This window comes from Scyliorhinus canicula, chromosome 26 (genome assembly GCF_902713615.1).
Source record: "Scyliorhinus canicula chromosome 26, sScyCan1.1, whole genome shotgun sequence".
NCBI lineage: Eukaryota > Metazoa > Chordata > Chondrichthyes > Carcharhiniformes > Scyliorhinidae > Scyliorhinus > Scyliorhinus canicula.
In genome coordinates this window covers 999,932-1,012,044 of record NC_052171.1, presented here as the reverse complement: position 1 = coordinate 1,012,044, position 12,113 = coordinate 999,932, and the positions used below count along the sequence as shown (strand labels likewise).

Below are 12,113 nucleotides of genomic sequence, written 5' to 3'. Positions count from 1 at the left end.
CTTTTTGGTCACTAACGGCAATTTATCATTGCTAATCCACCGAACCTGCACGTCTTTGGAGTGTTGGAAGAAACTGGAGCACCTGGAGGAAGCCCACGCAGACACGGGGAGAATGTGGAGACTCCAGACAGACGGTGACCCAGCGGGGAATCGAAACTGGGATCCTGGCGCTGTGAAGCCACAGTGCTACCGTGCTGCCCAGGTCAGATCTCAAACAATGACGAGTCAGATTACAGGAGTGAGATAGGGAACCTAGTGGAGTGGTGTAACGATAACAATCTATCTCTTAACGCCAGCAAAACTAAAGAGCTCGTCATTGACTTCAGGAAGCAAAGCACTGTACACACCACTGTCAGCTTCAATGGGGCCGACGTGGAGATGGCTGACTGCTTAAAATTTCTGGTGGTGCACATCACCAAAAATCTGTCCTGGTCCACCCACATCGACCCTATCACCAAGAAAGCACAACAGTGCCTATACTTCCTCAGGAAACTAAGGAAATTCGTCATGTCCACACTGACTCTTACCAACATTTAGAGATGCACCATAGAAAGCATCCTATCTGGCTGCATCACAGCCGAGTACGGCAACTCCTCAGCCCAAGACCGCAAGAAACTTCAGAGAGTTGCGAACATAGCCCAGTCCATCACACAAACTTGTCTCCCATCCATTGACTCCATCTACAGCTCCAGCTGCCTGGGGAAAGTGGGTTGCATAATCAAAGACCCCTCCTGCCCGGCTTACTCACTCTTCCAATTTCTTCCATCGGGCAGGAGATACAGAAGCCTGAGAACACGCATGAACAGCCTCAAAATCAGCTGCTTCCCTGCTGTTACCAGACTCCTAAATGACCCTCTTATGGACTGACCTGTTTAAATACTACACTCCTTTATGCTTCACCTGATGCCGGTGTCTATGTATACACATTGTGTACATTGTGTTGCCCTATTATGTATTTTCTTTTATTTCTTTTCAAGTACTAAATGATCTGTTTGAGCTACTCACAGAAAAATACTTTTCACTACCTCGGTGTCATAATATACACACCAGTATATCATGGTGCAGACACACACTGATTGACACACAGCAAGACCAATCAACACACACAACACCGCAGCCAATCACCAGTTAGAGCACACTCACTATAAAGACAGAGGGCACTAATTTTCCCGCTCATTCGGGATGCAGCCTCTAAGAAGGACAGAGCTCACAGCTTGTAGCACAGATCTTTGCCATGTGCTGAGAGTACAGACTGGTTAGGATAGGCATAGGTCTTTAGTTTAATCTAACATAGTGTCGACCCACAGTGATAGGATGTTCAACAGTTTCTGGCTTAATAAAATAGGGTTGTACCATTTAAAGCGTTGGTAGCCTGTATGTGTTACTGCTGAGGTAAACGCAGTCTCCACAGATCCAGAGTACCCAATACATCATGGTACACGTGACAATAAACAAATCCAAATTTGGACCACCTCAAGAAATGGAGTCTGCACTACATGATGCCAGGAACCGCCCCTCAGCCAGGGGAGCCAGTTGCCATTATAGAGACCTGGTTTAGGGAAGGACAGGATTGGCAGCTAAATATTAGATGTTTCAGTCGGGATAGAGGGGGAGTGGAGGAGTTGCGCTACTGTTTTGGGAGAATATCACAGCTATACAGCGGGAGGACACCTCAGAGGGCAGAGAGGCAATATGGGTAGAGATCAGGAATAAGACGGGTGCCGTCACAATGTTGAGGGTTTACTACAGGCCACCCAACAGCCAGCGGGAGATAAGGGAGCAGATAAGTAGACAGATTTTGGAAAGGAGTAAAAGCAACAGGTTTGTTATGATGGGAGACTTTAACTTCCCCAATATTGACTGGGACTCACTGAGTGCTAGGAGCAGACATTGTAAGGAGCACCCAGGAGGGCTTCTTAAAACAATATGTAGATAGTCCAACTAGGGAAGGGGCTGTACTGGACCTGGTATTGGGGAATGAGCCCGGCCAGGTGGTAGAAGTTTCAGTAGGGGAGCATTTCGGGACCAGTGACACACAATGCAGTAAGTTTTAAAGTGCTGTTGAACAAGGATAAGAGTGGTCCAAGGGTGAATGTGCTAAATTGGGGAAGGCTAATTATAATAATATTAGGCAGGAACTGAAGAACATAGTTTGGGGGCAGATATTTGAGGGTAAATCAACATCTGACATGTGGGAGGCTTTGAAATGTCAGTTGAAAGGAATTCAGGACTGGCATGTTCCTGTGAGGAAGAAGGATAAATATGGCAAATTTCGGGAACTTTGGATAACAAGAGGCCTCGTCAAAAAGAAAAAGGAGGTATTTGTCAGGGCTCGAGGGCTAGGAACAGACAATGCCTGTGTGGAACATAAGGAAAGTAGGAAAGTACTGAAGCAAGGAGTCAGGAGGACTAAAAGGGGTCACGAAAAGTCATTGGCAAAGAGGGTTAAGGAAAAACCCAAGGCTTTTTACACGTACATAAAAAGCAAGAGGATAGCCAGGGAAAGGGTTGGCCCACTGAAGGACAGGCGAGGGAATCTGTGTGTGGAGCGAGAGGAAATGGGTGAGGTACTAAATGAATACTTTGCATCAGTATTCGCCAAAGAGAAGGAATTGGTGGATGTTGAGTGTGGAGAAGGGTGTGTAGATTGCCTGGGTCACATTGAGATCCAAAAAGATGAGGTGTTGGGCGTCTTGAAAAAATATTAAGGTGGATAAGTCCCCAGGGCCTGGTGGGATCTACCCCAGAATACTGAAGGAGGCAAGAGAGGAAATTACTCAGGCCTTGACAGAAATCTTTGGATCCTCACTGTCTTCAGGTAATTTCCTGGAGGACTGGAGAATAGCCAATGTTATTCCTTTGTTTAAGAAGGGTAGCAAGGATAATCCAGGGAACTACAGGCCGGTGAGCCTTACGTCAGTGGTAGGGAAATTACTGGAGAGAATTCTTCGAGATAGGATCTACTCCCATTTGGAAGCAAGTGGATGTCTTAGCAAGACGGTGCATGGCTTTGTGAAGAGGAGGCCGTGTCTCACTAACTTGATAGAGTTTGTCGGGGAGGTCACAAAGACGATTGATGCGGGTAGGGCAGTGGATGTTGTCTATATGGGCTTCAGTAAGGCCTTTGACAAGGTCCCTCATGGCAGACTGCTATAAAAGTTGAAGTCACACGGGGTCAGCGGTGAGCTGGCAAGGTGAATACAGACCTGGCTAGGTCATAGAAGGCTGAGAGTAGCAATGGAAGGGTGCTTTTCTAATTGGAGGGCTGTGACTAGTGGTGTTCCGCAGGGATCAGTGCTGGGACCTTTGCTGTTCGTAGTATATATAAATGATTTGGAGGGAAATGTAACTGATCTGATTAGTAAGTTTGCGGACGACATAAAGGTTGGTGGAATTGCGGATAGCGATGAGGACTGTCAGAGGATACAGCAGGATTTAGGACTCCAGGATTTGGAGACTGGGGCGGCGAGATGGCAGATAGAGTTTAATCCGAACAAATGTGAGGTAATGCATTTTGGAAGGTCTAATACAGGTAGGGAATATACAGTGAATGGTAGAACCCTCAAGAGTATTGACAGAGAGAGATCTTGGTGTACAGGTCCACAGGTCACTGAAAGGGGCAACACAGGTGGAGAAGGTAGTCAAGAAGGCATACGGCATGCTTGCCTTCATTGGCCGGGGCATTGAATATAAAAATTGGCAAGTCATGTTGCAGCTGTATAGAACCTTATTCAGACCACCCTTGGAGTATAGTGTTCAATTCTGGTCGGCACATTACCAGAAGGATGTGGAGGCTTTAGAGAGGTTGCCGAAGAGATTTACCAGGATGTTGCCTGGTATGGAGGGCATTAGCTATGAGGAGAGGTTAAATAAACTTGGTTTATTCTCACTGGAACGACGGAGGTTGAGGGGCGTCCTGATAGATGTCTACAAAATTATGAGGGACACAGACAGAGTGGACAGTCAGAGATTTTTTTCCCAGGGTAGAGGGCTCAATTACTAGGGGGCATAGGTTTACGGTGCGAGGGGCAAGGTTTAGAGGAGATGTACGAGGCAAGTTATTTACACAGAGGGTAGTGGGTGCCTGGAACTCGCTGCTGGAGGAGGTGGTGGAAGCAGGGACGATAGTGACGTTGAAGGGGCATCTTGACAAATACATGAATAGGATGGGAATAGAGAGATACGGACCCCGGAAGTGTGGAAGATTTTAGTTTAGACGAGCAGCATGGTCGGCGCAGGCTTGGAGGGCCGAAGGGAATGGCCTGTTCCTGTGCTGTACTTTTCTTTGTTGTCTGTCCATTGTATATCCCAGCGCCCAGACCAGCAGGATGAGGATGACTCAGCTCGAAAATATAGATGGAAGTATTCTGCCAAGGGACGATGTTGTGTCTGGGATCTTGGTCCCAGCGATAACACTTTGGAGGTCGGCCGGAAAAAGAGGGTCGACGAACTGCTATGCATCGCCTGACCCAGAACCGTCTCAAGCTGAAACACAGCCTTGGACGAAGCGGTGTGGAAGATCTCACTATGATGGCTGAAGGATATCTTTAGACTTTGGCGGAGGAGGGGTGTCATAATCTCCACAAACCATTGTCGATCTCCCCATGGAACTCATGGAGTATTAACTTCCCAGATAGGTCACCCAGCTTCCAGCTTGTTAGACTGCCCAAGCAGGGAGCTATTGGATGTCTCAAGAGGGACCGGAGTGGGAGAGAGTTACTGCCATGGACAGAGTATTGCACATAGTTCAATAAATCCTTGTTCCAATACCGCTGCCTTCCTCAGTTATTAAAGGCACTCTCCACTAATGCCATTATACATCTAAACACAAGGTACAAAAGACTTCCTGACAAAAATAACTCCCTCCTCATACGGTGAGGTGGTGGAAGGCAAAATATTGGCATTTATTTGCACCATTTCCTTCAATTACAATGTGATAGCTAGACTGGAGAGGCCTGGGTAGATTTGGTAGAGGTGTAAAGGTGGTTTAAATTGACTACATAAAGGGAAATTTTCAATGGTGAGTAACCAGATGGAACAGATGAAAGATGATTGCAGAAAAGAGACAATATTTTTGCACACAACATGTTTGGATTTAGAATGCACAACCTGATTGGATGTACATTCAAAAGTAGCTTCAAAAATGATTTTGAAAATATTTGGAGGAAAAATAATTTGCTGTGATATGGGAAAAGATGAGATTATCCTTTGTACTTTGAAACAACCTTTGCACGTTCCATGGGTTGAATGGTCTCTTCAGCTGTGCAATTCAATTATTCTATTTGGCTGCACAGGAAGACTTAAATTAGAGCGGTTGAGCAGAATTAAGAAATTCAAGAGCCTTGGAAATTTTCTCATGAATGTTGATTGGTGCAACAAATTGTTGGTTTTGACAAATAGTCTCCCCTCAAGGTTTATTGTTAAATGCATCTGATATCTATCGGTAAGGCACTAGTTTAGGTGTCACAACTAGCTTCAGCTCCCATTTCAGGGAAACAAACGAAATTAGGCAGATTCCCTCTTGATACTGTTTCCCAGTTACCCCTGCTGGAGAAAGCATCTGCGGATGTCTGCTGAGATTAAGACATGGCTTTGCTATTGAGATACAACTCTTGGCCAAATAACTTACAGATTTTGTTTTCTAAACTTGTTTTCTAAACTTACAAATGGTCACTCAGCTGGGTAACTAACTGAAGGGCAGCAGTCAACCAGCAAAGTATCAATAACATTGGGGGAAGAGGAGGAATGTCGGGAACAGTATTTAAAAAGCACATGAATGGAGCAATTTTGGACACTGCAAGGTAAAAATAAATGGCAAGAGAGAACAACAATTTGATTGTAATATTAATGCCACTATCCTGCCATGCCTCATCCAATTTAACAGAAGGAACAGGATTCCATACAACTTGATAGTGTTCTTCTCACACTTAATAAAGAGTGATGGATGAATTTTAGTTGTATTCTGACTCTCCTGCACTCATTACACTGTATGAAGTCTTTAAGGGAAATATTGTCCAATCTTTCTTTCTCAGACAAGCACCCCCAACGGAGAACTCACCATATTTAATTCATGATCTCCATAAAGCTGACTGGCTGCAGCAACAAGGAGCCTTCCATCAATTAGGCAATTTTGGAACCTGTGTAAAAATCAATCCACTTGCTATTGACGAGAATTGAGGCCTTGCACATTTTCAAAATAATATGCTTCTTACAGGCAGAATGTCACCGACTGGAAGGCAAGTTGTTTTATTTTCAATGTTTCTAACCTGGTTGGGTTAGCAGAGCAAGTGCTACTACTGACCTTAAAAATCTATTTTGCCATTTCAGAATATAAATCTGCCTCTGTATTGATTGTCTGTGTAAGTCAGTCCAGAGGTTAGAACCAATGTTCCTGGGAATTGGCGTGAGTGTACTCAGGTCTTCTCTTTAATTCAATTACATGTTGCATTTGTTGATTTATGGCGGATAATACACAGGCTAGAATATATTAACTCATGATAATACGCAAACTAGAGTCCATTACACCTTGCATAATATGCAGGCAGAAGTATATTACACTCAGGATAATATGCAAACTGAGTGTGTTGCACACAGGATAATGCATAGACTGGAGTCGATTACGTACAAAATAATAAACAGACTGGAGTGTTTTCAGACAGCTGTCTCTTTTCCTTTGCGCACAGTCTTATCAGTGCAATGAAGGTGGATGGAGGTGGGACGAGGAGAAAAATCTGAAATTAGTATGTCAGGTCAGCTCCCTGACATTTCCCTGCCTCTAAATGATCTTTCCAGAGATGTCGTCAAATTAGCATTGACTGCCCATCTGACATAGTAGGGGTCCAACTGGGGGCAATTTTCTGACACCACTAGGATCTTCACAGTGTTGGATGTGCTCCTGCTGAGGTTGGAGCCAAGTTCCAGCCGGCAACCATTGGGATGAGAAGACAGAAGACATGGCCATGCATCACCAGTTTAACAATTGAAGACAACTTAATGTCGTCAAACATAACCTGGTGATTTTCAGGATTGTTCTCAAACAAAATTTGATACTTAGTCACATTCAGAGATATTCGGGAAAATGATCATAAGCTTGATCATCGAGATAAGAGAGAGTGGGAGAAGTGAATAAGTTTCAAGAGGGTGTGGTAAACCACTGTTATACCTGTATTAGATGATGTAAGGTAGGACCTGTACTACAGGTTTGCCGGGAGCCCCTGCCTGCTGATTTGCCCAGGAAGAGGAGTATAAATATGCGTGTCCTCTATTCAACTGCCATTTCACCAGCTGCTGTAGGAGGCCATGCATCTTACTGAAATAAAGCCACAGTTGAACCCAATCTGAGTCTTTGTACAATTGATCGTGCATCAGAGGGAATTTCAGAGCATAGGGCCTAGGAAACTGAAGGTAAGACTGTCAGTGGTAGAGCAAAAAAAAAAATCAACATTTATGGGTTGTCGAGCTGGAAGTGGTAGCAGAGATAAGGAAGGGCGAGGCCATGGAAGAATTAAAAGCAAGGGTGAGAATTTTAAAATTGAGGCATTGCTTAACTGGGGCCAACGTAGGTCAGTGAGCATAGGCGTGATGGGTGATTCAGACTTGGTGCAAGTTAGGCGTTGAACAGCAAAAATGGATGAGCTTGTGTTTATGGCGATGGAAGATTGGAAGCTGGCCAGCAGATCATTGAAAAGGTCATGTTTGGAGGTAACAAAGGCATGGAATAGAGCTCCAGAAGCAAATGGGCTGTAGCATCTCATCTTCTCTCACTTTCTGGCCAGTTTTCCCTCCTGCCCTTGAAGTCACTGGATCATGCTGGAATACTTGTTCTCCACCTGTTCACTCATTCTCTTGTTCACTTGAATCACTTGTTCTCCACAAGTTTGTGCAACTGATCATTCTTCACATTAGTGCCTCAGAGTATTTACAGATTATTTGACTATGGGAGCAGCATAGCCGAGCCCAATGGCGTCTTCATGAAAATGTCTTTTCAGCAGCAACCACTTAATAGGATTGGAAAAAGCCCTGACGGAGGTTTTTCCCTCACCTGAGCCCAGGATAACTGTGACCAACAAGATAACCACCATGCCAAATGAAGCAATCTGGGGCCGTTGCATTTTTGTTGCTGAGTTACATACAGCTGTGACACTGCTGGAGCTTTTCCAATGTTTTCTACATTGGTGGTATCCTGAAATTCAGGCCTTATCTCATGATTCAGGGTTCTTCATGATAAGATACTAACCTTTTCCCAGAGGTAACATTCTTGCTTCTGAGGCAGAAGGTAGTTCATTCAACCTGTGCTCAGGTTTCCTCCCACAGTCCAAAAATGTGCAGGTTAGGTGAATTGGCCATGCTAAATTGCCCTTAGTGTCCAAACAAATTAGGTGGGTTTACTGGGTTATGAGGATAGGGTGGAGGTGTGGGCTTGAGTAGGATACTCTTTGCAAGGGCTGGTGCAGACTTGATGGGCCAAATAGCCTTCTGTACTGTAAATTCTTTTTTTTAAATGTATTTTATTGCAAACATGTATCAAGACAGGTTACAGTGAACATAAACCCCAGGAAACGTGCTTCCCAACAATCAACTATACAGTCTTTACAGATTTTTCCCCTTTTTCACCCTCCCCCTCCCCCGCGACGAACAGCCCCTCAAACATGGTTACAAACATCTCCTACCTTTCCTCAAACCCCCCTGAAGAGCCCCTCATACTTTATCTTCCCTATGCACAGGAAGTCGTACAGGTAACTCAACCAAACCGCTACCCCAGCGGCGATGCTGACCGCCACACCAGCAAAATTTGCCGCCATGCAATCAGAGAGGTGAAGGCCAAGACATCGGCGTTCCTCCTCTTCATGAGCTCCGGCTTCTCCGAGACCCCAAATATCCCCACCAAAGGGTCCGGGTCCACCTCTTCCTCCACTATCCTGGCTAAGTCTGCGAACACTCCCGCCCAGAATCTTCCCAATTTTTTGCAACTCCAAAACACGTGCGCGTGATTCACTGGCCCCTTCCCACACCTCTCACACTCATCTGCTACCTCCTGAAAGAACCCACTCATTGTCGCCCAAGTCATATGCACCCAGTGCACCACCTTAAACTGTATCAGGCTCATCCTTGCACATGAGGGTGCACTGTAAATTGTATGATTCTATGATTCTCTACTCCAGGGCTTCGAGAAGTAAGGTTATGGTAGCATTGTTGTTATGTTACTCAATTAATAATCCAGAGGCCTGGATTAATGATCCAATGATATGAATTCAAATCCCACCAACCCAGCTGGGGAATTTAAACTCAATTAATTTACAACATTTGGAATAATGAGCAGGTATCAATAATGGTGACCGTGAAATTACTGGATTGTCAGAAAAAACAACAGATTAATGGGAAGGAAATCTGCTGCCCTTACCCAGTCTGGCCTACATGTCAAATGAAGACTGTTTGGGTGAATGCTTCTGAGATACCCTCAATTACGACACAGAAGATTGGTAATTCAAAGGCTTTAATCATCAGAGAACTGAACAGCAGCAGAGAAGTGTGCTCACCACATGCTGCTGAGTGAGTTTCATCTTATATACCATTTCCTGGGGGCGGAGCCAGAGGCGCAGTCCCCCAGGGTTCCAAGCCTGGTCTTAAAGGGCCAATGTATTAAAGGTAAGGTACAGTTACAGCAGCTACTGATACCATTCATCACATTCACCCCCTGTTTAAAAAAAATACATAGTCCGTCGGGGGTGAAGTGGAGTAAGTTCAGTCTTGTGGGTGGTCTGACCGTCCGTGCTGACCTTCTCCGCTCCGGTGGTGGTGCCGTGGATACGGTCGGTTTCGATGGTGGTATATCCGGGAGCACGGTTGACTGAGCCTTTGCCCGCCTTGGAGCAGGGGGGGTATCCGGAGTGACTAGGGTGATCGTTGCCGTCGCCGGCTGGGGGGCAGGGGGCGCTATGGGGGGGCGCTGTCGGGGTCGGCAGTCGGTGCCGGGAGGGGAGTGTCGGTAGGGGGGGGGGGGGGGGGGGGGTCAGTGGGGAAACCGGCGGAGTCGGTGGGCGAGCCAGCGGGTGCCAGATCTCGCAGGGAGACGGTATCCTGCCTGCCGTCGGGGTGCTCGACGTAGGCGTATTGAGGGTTCGTGTGTAGCAATTGGACACTCTCGACTATTGGATCAGTTTTATGGCTCCTCACGTGTCTCCGGAGTAGGACTGGTCCCGGAGTCGTCAGCCAAGGTGGAAGCAAGACCCCAGAGGTGGACTTCCTGGGGAAGACAAACAAACGATTGTGAGGGGTCTCGTTCGTGGCCGTACAGAGGAGCGACCTAATGGAATGTAGGGCATCGGGTAGGACCTCCTGCCAGCGGGCGATTGGGAGACTCCTTGACCGTAGGGCTAGATGGACAGCCTTCCAAACTGTCGCGTTCTCCCTCTCCACTTGTCTGTTTCCCCGCGGGTTATAGCTCGTCGTTCTGCTTGAGGCGATGCCCTTGCTGAGCAGATATCGACGCAGCTCATTGCTCATGAACGATGTACCCCGGTCGCTGTGGATATAAGCAGGGAAACCAAACAGTGTGAAGATGCTGTGCAGTGCCTTGATCACGGAGGCCGAGGTCATATCGGGGCAGGGGACAGCAAAAGGGAAGCGGGAGAACTCATCGATGACGGTGAGGAAATAGATGTTGCAGTTGGTGGACGGGAGGGACCCTTTGAAGTCCACACTTAGTCGCTCAAAGGGCCCAGAGGCCTTTATTAGGCGGGCCCTGTCTGGTCGATAGAATTGCGGTTTGCATTCCGCACAGATCTGGCATGCCTTAGTCATGGCCTTGACCTCCTCTGTGGAGTAGGGTAGGTTGCGGGACTTGATGAAGTGGGCAAGCCGGGTGACCCCCGGGTGGCAGAGGTCATTGTCGATGGTTCTCAGGCGGTCTTTTTGCGCGTTGGCGCACGTGCCGCAGGACAGGGCATCCGGGGGCTCGCTAAGCTTCCCCGGGCGATATTTAATATCGTACGTATAGGTGGAGCTCTATCCTCCACCTCAGAATTTTGTCATTCTTTATTTTGCTCCGTTGTGCGTTATCGAACATAAAGGCGACCGACCGTTGGTCGGTGATGAGGGTGAACCTCCTACCGGCTAGGTAGTGCCTCCAGTGCCGCATGGCCTCCACTATGGCTTGTGCCTCCTTCTCGACTGCAGAGTGCCGAATTTCCGAGGCGTTGAGGGTTCGGGAGAAGAACGCTACTGGTCTGCCCACTTGGTTGAGGGTAGCAGCCAGGGCGACGTCTGATGCATCGCTTTCTATTTGAAAGGGGATGGCTTCGTCCACCGCGTGCATGGCGGCCTTGATGATGTCGGCCTTGATACGGCTGAAAGCAGACTGGGCCTCAGTCGTCAGGGGAAAAACCGTGGTCTTAATGAGTGGCCGGGCTTTGTCCGCATATCTGGGGACTCACTGGGCGTAATAGGAGAAAAGCCCCAAGCACCGTTTGAGTGCCTTGAGGCTACGGGGAGGGGGAGTTCCTTAAGGGGACGCATGCGGTCAGGATCTGGGCCTAGGACCCCATTTTCCACGACGTAGCCGAGGATGGCGAGCCGGGTTGTGTGGAACACGCATTTCTCTTTGTTGTACGTGAGGTTGAGGGCCCGGGCAGTCTGGAGGAACTTCCTCAGGTTTGCGTCATGGTCCTGCTGGTCATGGCCGCAGATGGTGACGTTGTCCAAGTACGGGAAGGTAGCCCGTAAGCCGTACTGGTCCACCATTTGATCCATCGCCCTCTGGAAAACGGAGACTCCGTTTGTGACACCAAAAGGGACCCTGAGGAAGTGAAACAGCCGACCGGCTGCTTCGAAAGCCGTGTAGGGGCGGTCCTCTGGGCGGATAGGGAGTTAATGATAGGCCGATTTTAGGTCGACCATGGAGAATACCCGATACTGGGCGATTTGATTCACCATTTCTGCTATGCGGGGAATTGGGTATGCATCGAGTTGCGTAAAGCGGTTTATGGTCTGGCTCTAATCCACTACCATGCGTTGCTTTTCCCCGGAGCGGACTACCAATACTTGAACCCTCCAAGGGCTGTTGCTGGCCTCTATGACCCCCTCTTTTAGTAGCCGCTGAACCTCTGACTTGATAA

At 47.4% G+C, this 12,113-nt stretch overlaps 1 protein-coding gene across 8 annotated transcripts in view; it reads right to left on the bottom strand.

The window, feature by feature from the left end:
• LOC119957394 (transcription factor COE2) overlaps nucleotides 1–12,113 on the bottom strand; it is a 294,554-nt gene that overhangs the window by 149,407 nt on the left and 133,034 nt on the right. The gene's annotated exons all lie outside the window — the stretch shown is intronic.